Source organism: Protopterus annectens, chromosome 3.part1 (genome assembly GCF_019279795.1).
Source record: "Protopterus annectens isolate FY-2018-M chromosome 3.part1, PAN1.0, whole genome shotgun sequence".
NCBI classification, from domain to species: Eukaryota; Metazoa; Chordata; order Ceratodontiformes; family Protopteridae; genus Protopterus; species Protopterus annectens.
This window is the reverse complement of record NC_056732.1, coordinates 1094287243-1094296284: the sequence shown is the minus strand read 5'-3', so window position 1 is coordinate 1094296284 and position 9042 is coordinate 1094287243.

Genomic DNA, 9042 nt, shown 5'->3' with positions numbered 1-9042 from the left:
ATGCACGTTAGGTTCAAGCAAGGCACCCTTTATTACTTGCAGCAAGGAGACAAAGCATGTAGGTACAGGATTTGTCTGGCTCTTTGGTGTTCAATATGTTATTCTTATACAGTTCTCTTCATGTCACATAGAAAATGCTACTATTCTATTACTGACATAGTTAGACACAACTTTCTATATGTTCTACAGAAAATGTTACCAGACTTATTGCTGGCTTGGTCAGATTGTTTGCTGTCTTGCAAAACATTTTGAGAAAAACAACCTGGCCTTGGGCTTATTTTAGCCCACCTTAACTTTTCAATTCTTCAGTTGTACAGTTCTAATACACGTGTTACATTTTGTCTAGATTCAAGGTACATTTCTAGCTTTAGTACAAGTAATGCTGACTATGGTTTAAACTTTCAAGCATTTGTTGTTTTCTTTATCAAAGCTTCTAGCAGCTGTATACTTTCTCATGGCATAAGCAGAAATGAAATATCTCTTTGTTAAGTTTCATGACATTAGCAGAAATGAAATGTCTCTTATTTTCATGAAATTAGCAGAAATGAAATGTCTCTTGTTATTTTCTAATAGCTGTGCAGATTCATGCAGTGTGAACAGAATAAATGTATTAACCCTTTTAAACCTTGAATGCACTAAGCATGCATATTACTATTATATATTTTTCTAACATTTCCCCTTTTAGTACTTTTATTCTACTTTCAAGATAAGCATAAACAGTTTTTCTTCCCCTAACCTCTTTCTGCTCAGGATTTGCAGTTAAGAGAGTCATTCAGTTTAAGCTCATGAAAGCATTTTCAGTTTTTTAGCAATTCTTCAAGTTCAGCACTTTGGTATAAGGTTTCTGAAACTGAAATGTCTATAAAATTTTTAATCAGTCTTTTTATGCAGGGGATGCAGCAGCACACACATACCACCAGTAGGATTATTCCTACACAGATGGCAAACAGAATGTTCATCAGGATGCTGCCCCACCCCCCAAACAATTTCTGGAAAAAGTCCATCAATGGATTTGGTCCTGGTTTGGTCATGACTGACACCTGCTGAATTACCTCAAGATTGTTGTCTATCTCGTGTTTGTGGTCAGGAATATAAGAACAGCACTCCTCCTGGATTAAAGCACATGTACCTCCTCTCACTACTAGGGTGAAGTCAAGAGCCATACGATTTTGAAGCACCACTGTTCTCATGGCAGTCAGTTCATCAGTCACCAATTCTAGAGCAGAAAAGGTTGCATTGCTCATTTTTTCAAGAAGCTTAGACAATTTTCTCAGTTCCCAGATTGATTTTGTTGCTCCATATGCTGGCAGTACACCTGCCCACGATATAACAGTATCACTCAAGTCCATGAATGACAGTCCATTGTTCCCTAAGCCCACAGTATGATGGTTTTTCCAGTGTGCATTGATTTGCCCCACTGGATTGACAGGCTTTTTGATTTCTCAAACATTCCGAATTTTCCCTTGAGGTAAAACTGCTGTGTGTCGTATGGCCGGAACCTGGTACCCCAAAAAACAACTGCCAGACCAATTCTCAGGTAGCCATTTATATGCTTTTCTACCGCATATAAAGTAACAATCTTCTACTTTAGTAGTAACTTTACTATGCCCTGGCTCTGCATGAAACATTTTTTTGTCGATTATAGACAGTTGTCTATAGAGGTCAGCATTATGTTTTACTTCTTCAACTGTCCTATGCATCAGTTCAAAAATGTATCATAGGTTGTGTTGCAATAGGATCCAATGTTATCAGGTTTAGTGTAGCATCTATAGGGAACAGTCACATTGCAATTGCTCCAACCCACCTTAACTGTATAAGTTTTATAAAAACATACAGTTCCCTTTTGTCGAACAGACAAGTGCAATGCTACTTTATCTTGTAATGTGACATCTGATGTATCATAAATTAGGTTTTCCCAGGTCTTGTTGGCCCCTAAGGGAACTGAAGTTAACAATAACCCCCCATATGCTGTTGATAAAGCTGTGCAAATCCAGCAATTCGAAACATTGAAGGTCTCAGCATACACATATTTGATTGCCTGGTAAGTGATAAAGTTCGGGTGCCACTCTGCACGCTTGTTCAGTTCAATTTGAGTGGCTGAGAAAAGGAATGGCCACAACAAAAAGATTATTGTCACTAGTACAGTCAACAGGATGATTATGCAATACTTTTGAGGAAACGGTTGTTCTGCATTTCTGTTTTCTCCGACTCTTCCAAGTAGGTGTATTTGGTTCTTACTGGATTCCATCATCTTTATTTCGGACATGTGCTCTTACTCTCTGCCCTAATAGGACCTTCTGCACTGATGGTTTCTTCACTGGGGTTGAGATGGATCAGTCCTATTGATCTGACCCCCCTTTGTAGCCAGACTTTGTGCTGAGGGCCCAGATGGAGAGGTAAGATTTTTGTCCAACTCAAAGTTCTTAACCAGCTTGCAGTGTGTCAGGTGTATCCACGAAGCTCGTTCTGCTATCATGACTGCAGTGGGTGTCAAAAGAAGCACCTGATAGGGACCTTCCCACATTGGCGATGCCCAGTTTTTTTGCCTGATGTTTTTGATCCACACCCAGTCTCCTGGCGTCACTGCCACTTCTGATGTTTCGGTTTGTTTTCTATCTGAAACAGAATTTGACTGCAACAGATGTTTAGAACTCAACAACTTTTTCATGTATTCAGCTAGTTTGAAATCAGCTTCCTGGTCTGATGACATGAGAAGTTTCCACTGGGGTGTATAATAAGCCCTTCCAAATAGTTTTTCAAAAGGAGTCAATCCTTTTGCTGTAGGGACAATTCTCATGCTCAACAGTGCCAGGGGTAAACAGTATAACCAAGTTTTTCCTGTCTCAGCTATTCATTTTCTCAATTTGTTTTTTAGTATACCATTATGCCTTTCAACTAGCCCTGCAGATTGTGGATGGTACGCACAATGATTTTTTAAAGAAATACCAAAATGCTTACTCAACTGCTGTGTGGTTTGATTTACAAAGTGTGTACCATTGTCACTGTAGATTCTTTCCGGAATACCAAACCTAGGAATGATTTCCTTGACAAGTACTTTTGCCACCATAGCTGCATCTGGATTTTTGGTTGGAAAGTCTTCCACCCATCTGGAAAACATATCTACAATGACAAGACAATACTTCTTATTTTCACATTTGTTCAATTCTATGAAATCCATACAAATAGTGTGAAACGGATATGGTGGTGCAGGGAAACTCCCTTGCTTTGGCTTTATCTCCCCCTGTGCATAATGTTTGTTACAAATCTGACACATCAAACAAATTTTTTTAGAGTAGTTTGTAAATCCGTACGTTGTGAACACCTGGTTCACCAGCTGTACCATCCCCCTGTTGAGACATAGCACTGTCCATGGCTCAACAATGCTGCATAGTGAAACAAATTAGAGGGTAGTATCATTTTTCCCTCTCTAGAGATGTACAGCCCCTTTTTGAGGATTGCTCCTCATTTTATCCATTGTTGTTTTTCAGCTTGCGTAGTGAGTGTCTGCATTGTTTTTAACATATCTAGATCTAAAGTTTCAGAGGGTTGCAATTCCTCATTTAAAAGAAATACTTCTGTGGCTGCTTGTTTTGCAGCTGTATCAGCTCTTGCATTACCTTTTGAAATCCTGTCTTGTTGCTTGGTGTGAGCTGTGCATTTACAAATGGCTACTTTCTGAGGTAACTGAATAGATTCTAAAAGATCTAAAATAAACTGTGCATGATTTCTAGGTTTGCCAGTAGATGTTATCATTCCCTGGTTTTTCCACTGTTGCACAAAAACATTTACAGTAGAAAAAGCGTACTGGCTATCAGTAAAAATGTTTACACATTTACCCTTTGCTAAGGTACATGCCCATGTCATGGCAATCAGTTCTGCTGCTTGTGCATATAAGTTGTGTGGTAAAGATTTTGCTTCTATAATCTCAGTATCAGAGACTACTGCATATCCTACTAGGTTCTGTCCTGCAGGACCCCTTTTGCATGAACCATCCACGTAGTATGTCACCTCAGCATCATCCAAGGGGACATCCATGAGATCTTTTCTAGGTAGTGTCTTTTGCTCAATTACCTGCAGGCAGCAGTGCGGTGTGCCGTCTGCAGGGGTCGGGAGCAGAGTAGAAGGGTTTAGAGTCATGCATTGTTCAATTGTCATATGAGGTTGGCTCAACAATATAGTCATACAGGAAAGATGCCTAGCAGAGGAAAGATATGCCACCTTTTCTTGTAGTAAAATAAGCGCGACTGCATGAGGTACTCTCAAAGTGAGAGAGTGGAACAAGACTACTGAGGCTGAAGCCTGTACTGCCATTGCAGCTGCAATTACTGCTTGTACACCGTGGGGTAAGGACCATGCCATTGGGTCTAGTTGTGATGAATAGTAAGCAATGGGGCATTGCTTATCCCCATGCTGTTGTGTTAACACTGATGTCATGTAACCCTGCTTACAATCTACAGTTTGGAAAAAAACGTTTATGATAATTTGGCAATCCCAGAACTAATGAGGATGCTATTAACTGCTTTAGTTTACAGAAGGCAGATTCTGCCTCTGGTGTCCATTGTAACAAATCCTGCACTGCCATAGGCTTTTTATATATAAGGTCAGTCAGAGGTACAGATTCCAAGGCATAGTTTGGAATCCAACTCTGGCAAAAATTAGTTGTACCCAGGAAGGACATAATTTCCTTCTTGGTAGTGGGTTTTGGTGCTTGCAAAATTGCTATTTTTCTGTCCTCATCTAATGCTCTACCTTCCTTGGATATTACATATCCTAGGTATTTGACCTGTTTTTTCCAAAGCTGCAGTTTATTTTTATTTATCTTATGTCCCTCAGCGGCTAAAAATTGTAGAAGTGCTATGGCATCTTCTCTACAATCCTGCTGGGCAGGGGCCGCCAGCAAGATGTCATCAACATAAAGTAAAATCTGACTGCCTCTTGGTGGGGTGAATCCCGCCAAGTTGCTTGTCATTTCTTGTGAGAATATCGTTGGACTTTCACAATATCCTTATGGTAGTCACGTATATGTATACCTTTTCCCCTGAAATGTAAATGCAAACCAATACTGGCTATCAGGGTGTATCGGTATCGAAAAGAACGCATTGCTGATGTCTACCACAGGAAAATACTTTTGGGTGTGTGGGTCTGGCACCATGGATGCCCTTGGTATTACCGCAACATTTACGGCTTGTAAATCTTGGACCATACGCCATTCTCCATTGGCCTTTTTAACTGGAAATAAGGGTGTGTTGCATGGTGAATCGGGAGATTCTACTAGTATCCCACCTTTAAGTAAGGCTGCTATAATAGGCTTTATCCCTGCCTCTGCATCTTTTCTTAAGGGATACTGTCTTTTTTTGTGGTCTGAATGTTGACTTTGGCGTGATAGTAACTGGCCCCGCTGTGCGAATGAGTCCTACATCTGATTTCCCTGTTGACCAGAGAGTCTCTGGTATGTTTTGTAAGGCATTCTCTTCCTCCTTTAATAGGAGTGCTAATCAGCTGTCATTGCTAGACTGCAAGTGCACAGCTGGGTGGGTCTGAGTTATCCAATTTAACTTCTGTATTTGTATTCCCTGTTCTGACAGTTCTAATTCTGTCTGTTTCTCCCATCTCGTGACTTTCTCTCCTAGGTCTGCCCATTCTATATTTCTGTTTTTGGTTAAGCTAACATGTGGTAATTGATTAGATTTATAAAGTGCAAAGAACTCCTGGGGCAATGAACAGCTGGCTACACTGTTCCCTTCTGTGTCCCAGTACAGGTTACGCAATATCAATCTGTTTGCATGATTCTTAAATAATTCTTGCTCATATTCCTTATCACATCCTGGTGTGTTACAATAATACAGGGTACAGTGCAACAGGTGTTGCTTATCAATGTCAAGGGAGGGGAACTTAGTGATGGCTACATTCATTAACTCTTTGGTCACAGTCCCTGGACCAGTTGTAACCAAGTCCTGGCTGTACCAATAAAACATTTCACCCTCTGATTGCACTAGAAAGGTGTTAGTTTGTCACTGTGCTTCCATACCCTGCATGGTTGGGACTACTGCTATACCGAATAGCTGCATGAGGTCTCTGCCTAAGAGATTTACTGGGCATTTTGCAGAAACTACAATTTTGCTTTTCTGTGTCAATCCTGAAACTGGATCAGTTATTGCAATGTTACGGGAGAGAGGCTCCCAATACAGCTGTCCATTAGCTGCTTTGACCAGTGTGTAATCAGGTGACTCTGTGTTTTCTGGTAGTTTGGAGGGGTGTATCAGGGTTCGTGATGCCCCTGAGTCACACAAGAATTTGACTTCCCTCCCTTCTACCAAGAGTGTAACTTCTGGTTTTGTGTCTGCTAAATAGAGTTCCAAGCTCAATAAAGCTAGGTCTAATATTTCATCTTCTTCATTGTCACTAACTTCCTGCACTTCCTCTACTCCCTCTATCACATTGTCATTTATCCTTTCTTTTGCTAGCCCCTTCTAGTGATTCCTGACTACCATATAGTCAGTCCTCACCCTCCTTGTCTTCCGTTGTTGCCTTCTTATTTTTCTTGCAATCCCTTGCCAAATGTCTCTTTTTACCGCATTTACAACATTCTCCCCTTTTCTTTCGCCCTTCAAAGTCCTCTGATCGCTGATCAGATTGTTTGTTTCCCTGTGCGTTTTTCTTGCCCTTCTTCCCGGACTGTACTACATAAACTTCTGCTTCGTCTTCTACAGAAAATACTTGGGCTTTCTTTTTCTTTTTGCTATTAAAATGCCTTTCGGCATGCCTAGCATATTCAAGTAATGATTATAACCTGCTTGTACGATGGTCTACCATGTGTTTTGTAATAAAACTGCTTATAGGTGCACTACTGCCCTTTAAAAATGCATTCTTTAACTGCTGTTCATATGGGGAATCTTGCGTTTGATCTTCAGGAACCTGCATTCCACAGTGGTTATTAAAACATTCTAACAATCTGGCATAGTACCGGTCAATTGTTTCACCTTCTTGTTGGATGCATTGATTAATGCAAGTCCAGTCTGCCCTATGTTTCCATTTTTCAGAGATGTGGTCTGTAAGACCTTTTACTCTGGTGTCTAATTCTGCGCTGCTATGTGGGAGGGGTCTTTGTGCAGCGTCACGGGGATTCCAGTTCCCACTAATTATGTACCAATCTGGTCCTACAATTTGTCTAACTACTTTTTCTATCTCTTCTCCATTTAAGTTATAACTTAACCTCATTCCTTGTAAATCTTCTGAGAATTTTCTAAAATTAACCTTTGGATTGGGGAATTCCCTCAGTGGCTTTCTGGATATCTTCCGGAGTCCAAGGTCTATATACTAAGATAGTTGGGGCCTGATTGTCTTGACCTGCCTGAGGATTGGGTACTTCTATAAGGGGCATATTTCTTCTTCTTCACCTATAGATCGTGAATTCTTAACTATTTGCCATAACTCTATGCCTTCTTCTGAGTTATCTGCCTTTGTTCGGGACCTGGTCCCGATGGGATCTCTAATTTTAGTCAGTTTTAGTTTCACAATATCTCTATCTTCAGTGACCACAGGATATAGTGGGGGTGGACTAACTTGTTCACTTGCTTCATATTCTGGTAAGGGAGGCGGAGGTGCTGATGCCATTACTAAGTTATTGTCCTCCTTATCTAAAAACATTGTTTTTGAATCTTTGTTCTTTTGTTCCCTACAATTTACTTCCTCCAGCCACCTGCGTGCCTGAGGAATTCCTAATTGACATTGCTTTTTCACCCGACCTTTGGAATAGTTTTTGAGCTGTTTGATAAGCGAGGATTTTTCTAATTTTCTGTCTAATTCGTATTTATTAACCCATTTCGAACAATATCTAATATTGTCGGTGCGCTGCGACTCCATATATTTTGCATCTTCCGTTAACGGCGGGTTTTGGGGTCTTTTTGTGCAATTATTACCCATTTTGTTCTACCCTTTGATCGTTATGTAACTTCTCTTAATTTTTTAACGTGGTACCACGGATTTTGTTATAGTCTCTTCAGAATGACTGCCTACTTATTCTGTTTCTCCTGATCTATGACAAGACAGTAATCTTTTTTCTACCTGACTTGTAAGAAAAATACAATCTGACAAAAACAATACACATCTAGTCCCTGATCTAAAACAGAAAACAGAAAAAAGTAGATTCACCTTACCTGAGCCTACATGATTGATCACCGATTCTCAGAGATCTGTCCTTCAGTCACAGATCAGAAAGTGGCTGGCCTCTTTTGAATGACAATTCAGTCAGAGGACTTTCCATATAAGAAGAACTGATTTGGTTTCTTCCCCATACGGTTTCAACCACCTGACCATCTGATCCGAGGTGAAGAGAGGATTCCAGTCTGAAGGACCAATCTGTAAAAGGAAAAAACTTCAAAGACCAATGCACGCTAGGTCCAAGCAAGGCACCTTTTATTACTTGCAGCAAGGAGACAAAGCATGTAGGTACAGGATTTGTCTGGCTCTTTGGTGTTCAATATGTTATTCTTATACAGTTCTCTTCATGTCACACAGAAACTGTTACTATTCTATTACTGACATAGTTAGACACAGCTTTCTATATGTTCTACAGAAAATGTTACCAGACTTATTGCTGACTTGGTCATATTATTTGCTGTCTTGCAAAACATTTTGAGAAAAACAACCTGGCCTTGGGCTTATTTTAGCCCACTTTAACTTTTCAATTCTTCAATTGTACAGTTCTAATACATGTGTTACATTTTGTCTAGATTCAAGGTACATTTCTAGCTTTAGTACAAGTAATGCTGACTATGGTTTAAACTTTCAAGCATCTATTGTTTTCTTTATCAAAGCTTCTAGCAGCTGCATACTTTCTCATGGCATAAGCAGAAATGAAATATCTCTTTGTTAAGTTTCATGACATTAGCAGAAATGAAATGTCTCTTGTTATTTTCTAATAGCTGTGCAGATTCATGCAGTGTGAACAGAATAAATGTATTAACCCTTTTAAACCTTGAATGCACTAAGCATGCATATTACTATTATATATTTTTCTAACAAGCTCTCAAATTCCTAAGA